Raw genomic sequence first — 16,365 nt, forward strand, 5'->3', positions numbered from 1 at the left:
TTTTTTCACCTTGACTCCTTTCTTTCCGTCACTCCCTGTCACTCTCCTTCGTTCTCTCCACTTCAACTCACTCTTGTTTACAACTCACCTTCTCTCACTCGTCTTCTGTCACTTGATCCCTCTATCACTTTCTCCCCTTCATTCACTCATTTTATTCATTCATTTATTCAGTACACATTCTCTGAAAAAAAGAATTGTAAAATATGTAAAGAATACAGCTCTTTTTTGAGAATTGGAGGTAGTTCTGAAAAGAACTTTTTTTAAAATATTTTTGTTATACTTTTTTATAACGATATTATATTTTTTTGTATTTTTTTCAGGGGAAAAACAAAACCAGGGATTCCAAAACTGCTCAACAGGAGCAAAAAAAAGGTGAAAAATTAGGGACGGGGAGGGCAGCGGTGTTCCTCTCTCTTCATAGCAATGAGTTCAACGCTCTGCTCCCCATAACAGAGCAGTTCATCACAATCCACGCATAGAAATTTTGCAAAGACCGGCTGCACGTTAGGGACCATTCTTCCACGTGGTGTTCCCAAAGCTGTTACTCCACCAGTGGAGGTGCTGCCGCCATCTCTTGGTGCATTCCGTGCCAGGTCCCTGACACTCTCCCTGGCAAAGTTATTTGGGTGTCTTCTCTGGACATGCCTAATTAAAGTGGCATTTCCAAAGCTATGTTTCCTATTAGGATTGCCTCTGGATAAAGTAGTGCCACATATCTTGCAGGTTACCTTAGCAGCATTAACCTTTTTTTTTCCTTCAGTGATGGAAAAAAACTTCCAAATGAAGTGGTCCTTTACTTTTTACTTTGGCCTGCTTGGTTCCGCTCCTTCCCTGAAAGTTTGGGGGTGATTCATCAAGTGGGGGCTGAGAAAAAAGGGGGTCCCAAAACGTGTTTTCCCCATGCAATTTTCCATAGGGACCTTTAGCCAGGGCTACAGCCCGAACGGCTGAACGGAATTACACGAAATTTGGCAGAGAGGCAGAGTTTGGTTCGTAGATTGTGCTTTTTGTTAAATGCTGTAAATCTGTTCAGAAGTTTCTGAGAAAATTGCAAGTAAAATAATAGCGATATCTAAAGTCTTACGCGTACTGAAATCTGTTCAATTACGAGCACGAGCTGCATGCTGATTGGCTGTGAACTGTCTGTCAACACTCAAAACCAGGAAGTGTCTGCGGCCATCTTGTGCCTCGCTAGAACCGAGTCAAAAGAAAACAGTAAAACAAAGTTGAGAAATAAGGGAAGGGGGTAGGGTAGAGATATTCTGACCCTCTAGGCTTGGTCAGGGGGTCGTACATGGATGTTTAGGCTATATTTTTTATATAATTTTTTTTAAAGAAAAATCCCGGCGTACGCGTATGGAAATACCTACAATTACGAGCAGAAGCTGCATGCTGATTGGCTGTCAATACTCCAAACCAGGAAGTGTTGGCAGCCATGTTGTTTGTCGGGAGAGCAGAGTCACAAGAAAAAAGTAAAACAAAGTTGAGAAATAAGGAAAGGGGGCAGGGTAGAAACATTCAGAGCCTATAGTCTTGGTCAGGGGGTGGTACATGGATCTTTAGGCTCAATTTTAATTTTTTTTACGCGGTGGAAAGGGTGGAAAAAATAGTAGCGGTGGAAAAGGTGAAAAAAAAAAGTAGAAGTCCGTCTTATTCATTAGGTCCCGGGGGGGTAAATTACGGGTGCAATGTTTCTGCATAATGGGGGCTTGTAAGGTGCCCCGAGCACTGGGGAACGGCACTCCTCTGGTTTTATTTTGAAGTATGCGGGGGGGGTGGGCTGGGGGGGGTACAGTCCTTCTCCCCGCAGACTCGTTGAGCAGCACCCCTCGGGTCTTTTTAAAATAAAAATATGTTTTCAGCTCTTTCTGGGGCACCTTTTTGGGGCATTGATATGTAAAATTACCTTCTAGCTCCTGGTATCTGCATTTTCTGGAGTTTTTTATTAATGTTGGGAGGGTGGGCTTGATAATACATCTTTGTAAATTCCCATAGAAGCCAATGTTCTGGTGCTAACATGGGGTTCTGGGGGAAATAGCAAGGCCGTACTATCAAGCTCATTATCGCCGTTTTATCGGCAGTTTCTTGCCTATAAAACGGCGATAACTTTAACACCGGTCCTTGATAATATGCACCTAAGTTTACTGGTCAAAAAAAAGATCAATGGGCCATATTATCAACAAAAGGCGATACATTATCGTCACTTTTATTGGCAGGAAACTGCCGATAAAGAGGAGATAATGGGCTTGATAATATGTACTTGTGAATAACCATAGCAGCCTAGGTTAGGGTCACAATCTGGGATGCTATGGGAATTTACAAGGGCTATATTTTTTGTTAATGTTGGGAGGGTGGGCTTGATAATACGTCCTTGTAAATTTCCTTAGAAGGCTATGTTCTGGTGTTAACATGGGCTCCTATGGGAAATAAGAAGGCCGTATTATCAAGCACATTATCGTTGTTGTATCTGCAGTTTCCTGGCAATAAAATGGCGATAATTTTAACACCGGTCCTTAATGATATGCACCTAAGTTTATTGGTCAAAAAAAGAGCAATAGGCCATATTATCAACAAAAGGCGATACGTTATCGTCGCTTTTATCGGCAGGAAACTGCAGATAAAGCGGTGATAATGGGCTTGATAATATGTCCTTGTGAATAACCATAGCAGCCCAGGTTAACCCCAGAACCTGGGCTGCTATGGGAAGTTACAAGGGCCTATTATCAAGCATATTATCGCCGCTTTATCGGCAGTTTCCTACCGATAAAAGCGACGATAATATATCACCTTTTGTATGTAAAGCTTTCCTTTTTTTGGCGTAGCAGTTGTACTCTCTTCACATGCTCAGCGTCGTTTCGAAGTTCACGTTTTCTTTTTCTTCAAGTTCAACAAGCAAACCTTTCTTTATATCAGTTAGTAAATCTGTCACTTTCTTTTCCCGGTTCGTGTAATTCATCCGGTGCTGTACTTTTGTACAGTATTAATAGTGATATTTTTCACATATTTATTTGAAAGGTAGTGCCGAGGCGCCAAACGTTGATTACGTACTCCGTCCACCGCCATTTTAGTAGTTTCCCACCGTTGTATTTATTAAATCAGTTAGTTAGAACTCAGTAGTTTTCAATCCTAGTCTTGAATATCTTACTATAGTATTTCAACATTATTTTTATTGTGGACCGTCATACCCCTCCCCCACAAAATAAAAGAAGTATGTAGTTTTTTTTAATTAACTTTTATTAAACAATAAATATAAACGAAACTCAATTATAACTATATTAGAACTGGCAAAATAACTTAAACAATGTTATAAAGTGTTATAAAGAAATTGTGAAATGGATTCCGAAAGGTGTCCGATTGGTAATCTGCAAAAGAAAAAAGAAAATTAGAGTTTAGAATTATGTAGATGTGAGTAAATGAGCTGAAGCATTAGAAGTTGTGGTAACTCTACAGTTTTACGTGTGCAGTGTGACTCGTATATTCCTGTTCTGTTGTAGTGCCGCGTTCAAGTGTTGTCTATATGAAGTGCCTATTGCGTTACTGACGCCCATTATGGCGACTTATTTCTAATGAATTCCTATGGAGGATTTTTAGATCTAGGCCTCTGTGCTCACCGTTGTATAAACCTTGCGGCCAAACACTGCAGGCACTTGGATGCACAACTTCAGGTGGGCTGATCTTCTACACGTCCAAGTAGACAGCAGTGTCTAAGTTTAAGAGAGATAGAGGAATGATGTCACAGAGAGTGAGAGAGAGAGAAACATTAAAACTATGTCGAGAGTCTGGAGTTGAGATTTTTTGTTGAACCAGACGTAGATTTACTAGCTCCTTGAATGACTTTACCCATGTTAATAAATGACTCAAAAGTGGCATAATAAGGTTGATGATCTGTTTGTCAGACTGTTGTAACCTATCTGTTGTCACTGCTCTGAGGTAATTATAGATTTTACAGAGAAGCTGCTGTACACTACGCACACTGGGTCATAATATCAAGCCTGGGTGACAAACTTATCGCCACTTTATTGGCAGGAAAGTGTCGCTAAAGTGGCGATAATGAGTTTGATAATATGCTCTAATGAATTCCAATCGAAGCTCATGTCAGATGTCCTTCACATCTAACATGAGCTTTGATTGGAATTCCATAGAGCATATTATCAAACCTATTATGGCCACTTTAGCGGCACTTTGCTGCCGATAAAGGGGCGATAATTTTGTAGCCAAGGGTTGATAATATGGCCCTCTCTCGTTTCACAAATAAAGCTAAAACTATATTTTTACCAGTGCAGTGTACCTGGTACATGTTATTTGTTGTAGTGTTGCGCTCAAGTGGTGTCTATATGGAAGTGCCTACTGCGTTACTGACGCCCGTTATGTCGAATTATTTCTAATGCATTCCTATGAAGGATTTGTAGATCTAGGCCTCTGTGCTTACCGTTGTGTAAATTTTGCGCCCAAATTAGGGAGTGGAGTTCACAACTTAAGTTGGGCTGACCTTCTACACGTCCAAGCAGACAGCAGTGTCTAAGTTTAAGAGAGAAAGAGAAATGATGTCACAGAGAGTGAGAGAGAGAGAAAACAACATTAAAACTGTGTCGCAGAGTCTGGAGTTGAGATTTTTTGTTGAACCATACGTAGATTTACTAGCTCCTTGAATCACTTTACCCATGGTAAAAGTGACTCAAAAGTTGCGTGATAAGGTTGTGGATCTGTTTGTCAGACTGTTGTAACCTATCTGTTGTCACTGCTTGGAGGTAATTATAGATTTTACAGAGAAGCTGCTGTACACTATGCATTCTGGGCGATAATATCAAGCCTGGGTGACAAACTTATCGCCACTTTATCAGCAGGAAAGTGTCGCTAAAGTGGCGATAATGAGTTTGAATTCCAATCGAAGCTCATGTCAGATGTCCTTCACATCTAACATGAGCTTTGATTGGAATTCCATAGAGCATATTATTAAAGCTATTATGGCCACTTTAGCGGCAGTTTGCTGCCGATTAAGTGGCCATAAATTTGTCTCCAAGGGTTGATGATATGGCCCTCTCTCGTTTCACAAATAAAGCTAAAAGTACCTGGTACATTTCAGTTGTTATAGTGCCGCGTTCAAGTAGTGTATATATGGAAGTGCCTACTGCGTTACTGACGCCCGTTATGCCGAATTATTTCTAATGCATTGCTATGAAGGCTTTGTAGATTTAGGGTGGTGTGCTTACCTTGTATAAAGAGTGCGGCCACCGGAGTTCACCATTCAACTTGAACTCTGCCTCTATACGTCAAAGTATATTCAATACGTTGCAGAGAATTCCATTGCTGTTGCTCGATAGGCCGTGGTTGCTTCTGAAGGATGTTTGGTGAAGGAAACAAAAGGACATTTTGATTAGTCATCATAAACTGAGTTGCATAACTATCAAAAGTGAATTTTAATGTGGGTTCTTAATATTCCGTAGTTCAGACTGTTGCTGCTCCAGCAAACAAAGGAAGATCAATAAGTTAATAGAGGCCTGGGACGACCTTGTGACGCAGAAAAGAAAATCGTATCATGGACGCACAATTAATAATAATAGATGCCTAAGCACGTGGCGTAGTACAGAAATATGACACAAAAATTCATGCACGCACAATTTTTAAGATTAGAGGTGTATAGGACCTTGTGACTTATGAAGAAATATTTCAATTATATAAGTACAATTTAAAACCATTGAGGGGTAGGAAAGCCATATGAAGGATAAAAAAATAGCATTATGTATATACAATTTACAGTGGAGGCTGATGTTGTGACGTCTTCTCTTACCTTTGCTTCTGTCGTCTTTTGTCGTGTCTTGAAAGGCTGCGGTTTTGCTGAGTTTGGGGTGTTTTCGAAAGTCTGCTTGTCACAGCAGCAGAGGTGGGCAAAAGAGAGCATGCTCACGTCAGTGCCCGCATTATATGGGAATCGCGGGGGCTGATCACACCAAGGCCAGGGCCGTTATTGGTAACGTTTTCGCGGTCTGCAAGATGATGGCCCTGGGGGACATGCCATTGGGTAATGTATTGGTTTCCAGGCTAAATGATAGCAAGCATGCTAGGTAGTGGCATGTAGGTAGTGTGGGCGGGCGTGCACCGGGCATGTCCAAGTATGAGTGTGTGCACCAACAATTAACAACAGAGAGAGATGGGGGAAGTGTTATAATGTGCGCAGAGGCAAGCCTAGATTCGGATCTGCAATGAGTCAGCACTTCTAATCATTCTCCTTAGCACGCCCTGAACTCTGATTTGTCATTGAGATGGCGATCGCACCATAGTTTGTACTGCTTATCATACTCAGCGTGTACCTGCGCATACGGTACGAATAGGCTTTGAAGTTACGCGTCGCATTAAAGCTTCGGTGTGACGTCATGTACGGCATTCTGTACGCAAAAGGGGGCAATGTTTCTACTTGGTTTAATACATGTATGTATTTAATGTAGATACTAAGGGCAGAAATTGGGTAACCCTGGGCGTAGTATGCGTAGTGGGGCTACGCGAAGCTACGCAAAGTGGGTGAGAAACTACGCCCACCTGCGCACTTCACGTAGCCCCAGTATGCGCCACCTGCCCCATCCCCTACATACCTAATTTTTGTAAATGCTCAAAGAAAAGTAAATAAGGTAAGTGTCTTTTATTTACTTTTCTTTGAGCATTTACAAAAATTAGATATGTAGGGGAGGGGGCAGGCGGCGCATAGTGGGGATACGTGAAGTGCGCAGGTGGGTGTAGTTTCTCACCCACTTTGCGTAGCTTCGCGTAACCCCACTACGCATACTACGCCCAGGGTTACCCAAATGTCTGCCCTTAGAGCGGCCTCGCATGCGCATTGGTATCCAAGACGGCGGTGTGAACAAGCAGAGGGAGCCCCAGGACGCAGCGGACAAGGTAAGTGCCTTTTATTTACTTTTCTTTGAGCATTTACAAAAATTAGGTATGTAGGGGAGGGCGGGAGGGAGGTGGGTATCGGGCAACTTCGCTATGCCCATGGAGTGGGCGTAGTGTTGCCTGCTACGCCTACTTTGCAAAGGGTGAAGTAGGCAACACTACGCCCACTCCGTGGCATAGCGAAGTCCTTCGCCCAGGGTTACTATTGCGAGTGTTGAAAATTCCGTCCCATTATAATTATTCGACTTTGACTTTCAAAGAAGAAGCATTTGTTCTGAGATTCTTCTCCAATAGAGGGAAGATCACAATAATAAGACAAATGGAGTCATCTTCCAGCAGTTCTTCAGAGGGAGATTTCATTCCTGAAGAATGTCCAAAGAAGAGGAAAGAAGCTCTAATTTGGAAGTTTTTCACATTTCCAGAAGGTCAAAAAAGGTTAATGCTGCAAAAGTAACCTGTAAAATTTGCCAAACAACTCTTTCAAGAGGTGATCCATGTAAAAAATACTCCTTTGGCACAGCAAATATGGTGCGACACGTGAAGAACTTGCACCCCAAGAACTTTGCTCGAGCTGAAAAACGGAGGTTGCCCGAGAACCCACCTGCTGCTACACCAAGCACATCAACTGCGGCAGCATTTTCAGCAAGCAGTCCACACCCACATATTGATTCTGACTTTGTTAAAGTTAAAATTCTTTGCATTTATTGCTATAAACTTTTGTGTTATGGGGAACAGTCTATAGACCTGATGAAACGCAGGATGCAGGATCATTGCTGTCCTCGATGTTAGTTGTTCTTTTTTTCATTCTTTTGTTCCGCTTGGAATTTTTTGAGAAAACACAAAAGAAATACAAAACAAAAAAAAACTGTTCTTTTTAGAACTACCTTCACTGGTCAAAGAAAGAACTATATTTCTATGTTAGTGTGTAAAAGTTTGTCAGAATGAATGTGTAGTTCATAAATGAATGAATGAATATATTACTAGTGTATGGAGAATGTGAAAGTGCAGAGCTATAAGGAAGTGCTACAGCATAAATCTATAAGGTGTTTACCTATAGTATACTGTAGTATGTGCGAAGCACTTGAATGTAACATATGTACATAAATATGTTAGAAGTCTATGCTTCAATTTGCACTGCTGATGAAACTGCCTGGGTGAATTTGTATGTGTTAGGGGCGGATTTACAATCCCCTTGTGTCTCTTTTACACAGCCGTTGCGTCACTTTTGAGACACAGCGGTGGTGCAAAAGATGTGCCATGGTGTGTGCTATTAACAATGTGACGCATCTGGAGGGGGCATTACATTGTAAAGCCCTGCGCCAGAATAGGCTTTCCTGTGCAGAAGGGGGTGCAGCAACGCCTCCTAAAAGTGACTGAGTGAAATGTATAACATTTCATTCAGTCACTTTTGAGCTTATGCTGCGTCAAAACCTTGCACATGCTTGAAGCAGGTATAAGGATTGATACAGCTTTGTGAGCATAGGGCCCCAGAGCATTGCTGGAGTTGTGTTACACTTGCAACCGAAGTCAAGCAATAATTAATCCAAAAATTACTTTGCAATTTAGTTTTGTTATTATTTTATAATAAGAATATGAAATATAATCTAAAAAATTAAATACATATAAATATTTATATTTAAAATATAAGAAATTAGTATAAAAAGAAAGACATAATAATTAATACATTTTTAACTTATCATTTACAAAACCTTTGAAATTCACTGAAAAAACCATAGGTTTCACAAACGTTATTGTTAGGAATTAGCATTTAAAAAACCTTGCAAATTCATTGAAAAAACCATAGGTTTCACACAAGTTATAGTTAGGAATTAGCATTTAAAAAACCATGCAAATTCATTGGAAAAACCCTAGTTTTCACACGTTATAGTTAGTTGAACATTTCTCTCATACAAAACCTTTGAAATTCCTCCGTTATAGTTAGCTCAGCTAACTATAACTTGCGCGCCCGCAATGCACTGCTGATGACATCACATATAACATCACTCATGACATGGTCAGTGACATCACTCATGACATCACTGATGACATCTCAAATGACATCACTGATGACATCACTGATGATATCATCCTTGTGAAAGAATGGCAGACCTCCTTTTGGCGTAATATAACATTTGATACACACCTTCAGAAATAGAAAGTAAAAAATTTTAAAAAATGGAGATACCAATACCACTTACCAACAACCAATTCAGTAATTCAGCCATCTACATACCCATGCACTCCTTCAGCAACAGTTCTATATAGTCACTTATACATGTGCTCACTCATTATATGTACTCATATACTTATAAATACTGTTACACACCGACAGTCATCCATACAGTTACTCACACACATACTCACACATGCAAATAAACTATCAAAAAACATCCATTTGTTTGCATATACAGCTATACACACCACTACACTTACTTTTACAGAAACATACACATACTTACTCTCTTAAACAATCAGTGATAGAAACACATACTTATTTATACAGGAACTTTTTTAATCTGTCACTGTCATATATCCTTACTTATATACATCGATACTCACACATACTTGTTTAAAACATATGTACTTACTCATAAAGACACTATTAAGGCAGTCATTCACTCACTAGCACACCCATACACTCATTCATCCACCCGTTCAGTCCTGCCCACATGCTGTCTTCAAAACACATACAAACAGTGAGTCAGTCATTCATGCATCTGTGCCCTAAGTAATACCTGCCACCAAACTATACAGACACTCATTATTTCTGATACTCAAAAAATCAACTAATAACCCATATAGACACTTGTGTAGCTACTCACCAACCCATGCAGCCACTTATACACAAAGTGAGACACTGATATAGATATTTACATATTTAAACATTACTCGCTAATACATGTATTCACTAAGATACACTTAATAGGTCAGTTATATAATGAAATTTACAAAAAAAACATCAATTTAGATACTTATTTACCCATTTATTCTTCCATCGACCTTTAGATATACATATATAAAAATATTTATTTTTCAGAAAGACACGCATTCAGTGGATGATGTCATCAGTGATGTCATTTGAGATGTCATCAGTGATGTCATGAGTGATGTCACTGACCATGTCATGAGTGATGTTATATGTGACATCATCAGTAGTGGATTGCGGGCGGGCGAGTTACAGTTAGTACAACTAACTATGGGGCCCATTAGGATGGCGGACGGAAATGTGTTCCGTCCACCATGGTCGTGGCAAAATCACACCCGACCGCACCGTGGAGAATCCGCGGTAGCGATTAGGATGTTTATGTCAAGAAACTCCGACCGCGGCGGACGGATCATAACAAACACTGTCCGCGGCGGACGGAGCACACCATAGACCACCGTAAGCGGACGGTTCCAAAGAAACACCCACCGCCGTGGACGAACATGACCGCGGTAACAGGCCCAACCGCCGCCATACCTGCGAAGGTTCCGGCTGTGCAATTAGGATAACGCCGCCATACCAACGGAACTCACCACCGTCCTCGACCGCCGCAGAAACAATGCATCGCCAAACGGACCATGACTGCATAAGGATCACACAACCACCATCCCTGCCGTCAAACCGATTACAAAATGGCAGACGGAAGTAAATAGAAAACACACTAAACAGGACAACCAACCACCTGAAACACCCCCCCCCCCAGCAACTACACGCCCCAATGACACCCCCCAGCACCGAAAAATGCACCAAAAACACCACACACACAGAACACCTGATTGCCAACAACCATTGGGACACGACAACCACACAGAGTATAAAATGAATCCCTCCCACTACCACAGTCCTTTGCAGCACAGCATAGCTGCAAGCAAGAGCCACACAACCACGAACAGCAGAGACACACAAACACACATACAACCTGCACACAGACACACCTACCACACAAACACACACAACACCATCCCTACACACCACACACCTGCACACCCCACCCCACCAGACACACACCTTGCACATCACACACCATGGCACCCAAGAAAAACCCCAAGTTCACAGACAGTGAGTTGAAGGTCATGGTGGATGAAATCATCCGTGTCGAACCACATCTTTTCGGCACCCTAGTCCAGCAGACCACCTTGGCAGCCTAAAACAACATGTGGGACAGGATAGTGACCAGAGTCAATGCGTCAGGGACCGTTCCACGCACCAAACACGAGATCCAGAGGCGGTGGCACGACCTCAAGGCAAGGGTGAAAGGCATCAGGGCGAAGAACCACCTGCGGGCACACCACACTGGTGGCGGCACTCCCCCGGAGCCCATTCCATATGCAGAATGGGAGGAGAAGTTGCTGGGCATACTGCACCCTGAGAGCCTGGAGGGAATCGAGGAGGGACTAGAGGCTGGTAAGTACAAACCAATGACCACTATCACACTGGCATGGTCTGCCTTGCACAACTGCCAACACACATCTCCCTGGCTCCAATCCATGTATGTGTGCCACATAGTCACCCAAATGTGAAGTCCTGGGCTCAAATGCACCCACCATGACCAAACACAAATGTAGCCTCCTACATTCCCAGCCTTGCATGTTGTCAAAGCAGCCAGCACCACAACTCCCAACAGTCCCCCATGTCTACAGGGAGGGTAGTGGTGGGTGGGGTGTGTGAGAGACCAGCACTACAACTCCCAACAGGCCCCCCTGTCTACAGGGAGGGTTGTGGTGGGTGGGGTGTGTGAGAGGCCAGCACTACAACTCCCAACAGGCCCCCATGTCTACAGGGAGGGTGGTGGTGGGTGGGGTGTGTGAGAGACCAGCACTACAACTCCCAACAGGCCCCCATGTCTACAGGGAGGGTGGTGGTGGGTGGGGGGTGTCCTGATTCCATAGTGAGTCGTAATGTTAAACCAAAAAACATGTCATGTCCACAACATTAACTTTGGAACTATTGTCCCTCAGATGTTCCCAACTTAACCGGCGAAAGCAGCAGCCGCCAGCACCAGTCACCCCCCTCACACCCAAGACTCTCCGGAGATGATCCAATTGACAGCTCGGGTGCAGAGGACAAAGCTGGCCCAAGCAGACTCCCAGGGCCATCAGGCTCCCAGGACATCCCGGCCTCCACCACCTTGGCCTGTGTCACTACACCAACACCTACCACCACCACCACCACCACCACCACCACTCCCGCCTGTGCCACTCTGCCTGACCCAACGCCCGATGATGGCCCATCGACATCCCAGGCTAGCAGGGACAGTGGGCGGGAGAGGACACAGGTGAGGCCACAGCTCACAACCAGGAGTCTAGTTGCTCATCGAGGTCGGGAAGGAGACCCACCCCATCCTGGGGCCGAGACCTTGGAAGCCATCGCCAGAGTCAATGCCTCCTATGAGCGGTCGCAGGCCCAGTCCGATCGGGCCCACCAAGACTCGCAAGAGAACAGCCAGCTTCTGCGGTCCATTGACACACGGATTGGCCAAATTGTGGACCTCATGGGCCAGTAAACTGCTCTGTGGAGGGATTGGTTATCCTGCGCCACACCCCCTCACCCAACTGCTCAGCAGGACAGGTCACCAACCCCACCGCCACCATCGCCTGAGGCCACGGACAGGGAGGTGGACCCTGACCAACCTGCCCCCACAGCTGTCTCCGCTCCGGTTCCAAGACGGAGGGGCCGTCCGAGGCTGGATGCAGCTGATAGCAGTGGAAGTGCCCCATCAACCCGCTCGAAGAGGGGCCGCCAGTGACTTCACCCTTCCTTGAGCCTTCCTTGAGCCTGCCATTCACCCTGTCAACTATCCTGCTCCACAATGCCAAGCATTGGCACACGTCTGTTGGACTGGGTGGACATCACACAATGTGGTGTCCCCACGGTGTTTTCATCTGCCATGACCTTCAACTCTCACTACCCCCAACACCTACTTGTAAATATGCACCAACATCAATCCACAACCTGTAAATAAACACCACTTAAACACTCTATGCTGTGTGACCTCCATGTTTTAATCACATGTTTGTCTAATAAATTGTCATTACCAGAGGTGACCTAGGGATAATGAGAGAACAACAAGCACAGGTCAGGAAAGTGATTCACACACATCACAACACAATGTACTGCAACATCCCACAAACCACACTCATCACCAATTCAGTGGATCACAGGACACACATCAGGGAGCATTGCATGTACAACATCTCACACACACATCTGCTAACAGAACATACCAGAACAGGCAGCATAGACACAGCACACCCACACATCACCAGCAAACATCCCTCATGCATTGTCTAGCTGAACAAGAGGTAGCTACTTACATTCAAGCAAAATATCGATCAATGAGCTGACGCCTCTGGTCCACACCTTCTTCCTCCCCACTATCCTCATCAGTGGACATGGGTGGGATGGGAGGCGGAGCAACCTGTTGGTCTTCAGGGTCCACGATCAGTTCAATGTTATTTCGCAAGGCCAGGTTGTGGAGCATGCAGCAGGCAATCACGATTTTGCAGATTTTGCCTGGTGAGTATGGCAGGCCCCCTCCGGTTTTATCAAGGCAGCGAAACCTAGACTTCAACAGTCCAAAAGTACGTTCTATCACTCGACGTGTCCTCCCATGGGCATCATTATAACGCATATCAAATGGGGTAGTAGGATTCCGTATGGGGCTCAGCAGCCACGGCCGGTTTGGGTACGCAGAGTCACCTAGGTGGAGGGATGACAGACACAAATATCATTACCAGGATTGGTGGCAACACCATGCCACGCATACAACACAATTGTCCTCACAACACACTGACAACACAATTGTCCTCACAACACACTCACCTACAAGCCACGCACGTTCTGGTCGCAGATTAGCCATCAGTTGGGGACAATGCTGCTCTGCAGGATGTGTGAGTCATGGGCAGAGCCGGGAAATCTGGCACACACATGTGAGATGATGTTGTCAGCCAGGCACACCACTTGCACGTTGATGGAATGGTAGTGCTTTCTATTCCTATATACAGGTTCACGTGCCTGGGGTGGTATGAGATCAATATGTGTTCCATCAATGGAACCCACTGCGTGTGGTATCTGGGCCAGGGCATAGAAGTCCCCTTTGACTGCTGCCAACTCTGCCGGCCATGGGAAATGGATGTAATCATCCCTGTAAAGCATCATGGCATTCAGAACATCCCGCAGTACCATGCTGAACATGGATTGGGACATCCCCCGGCATGACCAACTGTGTACTGGAAAGTGCCAGTTGCAAAGAAGTGAAGGGCCGCCATCACCTTTGCTGTGGGTGTAATAGCTCCTGGATATGTCCTGCGTGGCTGCAGATGAGGTGACAATTGGGCTACAAGCTCCAGCAATCTACGTCGATCTAGCCGGAATTTGCGGATCATCTCCTCGTCGACCATGTCCTCCAGCACAGTGTATGGTCGATGCACATTTGGAGCCTTCCTGTGTGGGAGTAGATGATAGCAGATGTCAATTGACCAACACCGCATAGCTGTGCCACACTATCACATCTTGACTAACACGATGCAAACAATACATGTTACAGACAATGATTATATGTGTGACGTGACCAATACCTAAGGCAATACAGCTAACTACACACACAATGTTCACTCACAAACAACATCCTGTGTGCACACATGTCCAATGTAATGTGCACACATGTTGAAATATCTGGCAACAACACAAGCCTGAAGGCCCAAATGTGGACAAGCGTCCACACAGACACACATGTACGTGCACACACAACACGAACATGGAACACACCCTCCTTGTCTGCATGCACCCATGACCCCACCTGCAATACTGGGCATCCTCACATGACATGCATGGGCACACAACAACAGACACATATACACAGAATGCATGTACACCCCATCATTGTTCCTTGCACACACAAATCACACACTCACTACAGCTTCTAAATGTGGGTACACACCCTTGATGTACTGTGTAGATGTGTACCAATGGAAACGTGTGTCCGCACAACAAAGACGTCAACACGTCGACATGCACATCTGACACAACTTGGGTGCACATCACTAGCCTTTGTTAACCACTGGCAAGGTCAACAGTATGAGCACACATGCAACAAATGGACATGAATGCCACACATGGACACGGGCCATTGACTTGACATCATTATTCTTGCAGCATTCCGGACATGTCCTGACACACATGTACAACTATGAACATTACATGTGTGCGGAGACATGCAGTGTGTGTACATACGCCATCTGGGGACACCTTCCACCAACACAGAAGATGATCGTTGACACAGCAATTAAGCATGACATATGCTGTATGGTCAAGGACCATCCCGGGCACACCCCGCAAAACGCATGTGCGCACTACCGCGACGGTGCATCATTTGAAAATAATCAGTCACTGGCGTCGCTATGGCAGTGCATGCATTCCACGGGGGCGGTGCAGGCTAACACATACATTCGAAGATGCAATTTGAAATGGCAGTTGAAACCCCCCTTACAGTCACATAGCGTCACCCACCGCCAGTCCTGGCCGGTCAACCACCGCCAGTCCTGGCCGGTCAACCATGGTCACACACCGCCAGTCCTGGCTGGTCACACACCGCCAGTCCTGGTCGGTCAACCACTGCCAGTCCTGGCCGGTCACACACCGCCAGTCCTGGCAGGTCACACACCGCCAGTCCTGGCCGGTCACACACCGCCAGCACACGGCGGTGGTTGACCGGCAAGGACTGGCGGTGGTTGACCAGCCAGGACTGGCGGTGGTTGACCGGCCAGGACTGACGGTGTGTGACTGGCCAGGACTGGCTGTGTGTGACTGGCCAGGACTGGGGGTGGTTGACCGGCCAGGACTGGCGGTGGTTGACTGGCGAGGACTGGCGGTGGTTGACTGCCCAGGACTGGCGGTGTGTGATGGGCCAGGACTGGCGGTGGTTGACCAGCCAGGACTGGCGGTGGTTGACCGGCCAGGACTGGCGGTGTGTGACCGGCCAGGACTGGCGGTGGTTGACCGGCCAGGACTGGTGGTGTGTGACCGGCCAGGACTGGCGGTGGTTGACTGGCCAGGACTGGCGGTAGTTGACCGGCCAGGACTGGCAGTGTGTGACCAGCCAGGACTGGCGGTGGTTGACCAGCCAGGACTGGCGGTGGTTGACCGGCCAGGACAGGCACTGGTTGACCGGCCAGGACTGGCAGTGGTTGACCGGCCAGGACTGGCGGTGGTTGACCAGCCAGGACTGGTGGTGTGTGACCGGCCAGGAGTGGAGGTGGGTGACGCTATGTGACTGTAAGGGGAGGTTTCAACTGCCAGTTCAAATTGCATCTTCAAATGTATGTGTTAGCCTGCACCGCCCCTGTGGAATGCTTGCACCGCCATAGCGACGCTAGTGAATGATTATTTTCAAATGATGCACCTTTGCGGTAGCGCGCACATGCGGTTGCATGTGTGTGACCGTGACGGTCCATGCACATGTAGCCAATGGAAACAGGTTACGCGGCGCGTAAGCG

Source organism: Lissotriton helveticus, chromosome 2_1 (genome assembly GCF_964261635.1).
Source record: "Lissotriton helveticus chromosome 2_1, aLisHel1.1, whole genome shotgun sequence".
Taxonomy (NCBI): Eukaryota; Metazoa; Chordata; class Amphibia; order Caudata; family Salamandridae; genus Lissotriton; species Lissotriton helveticus.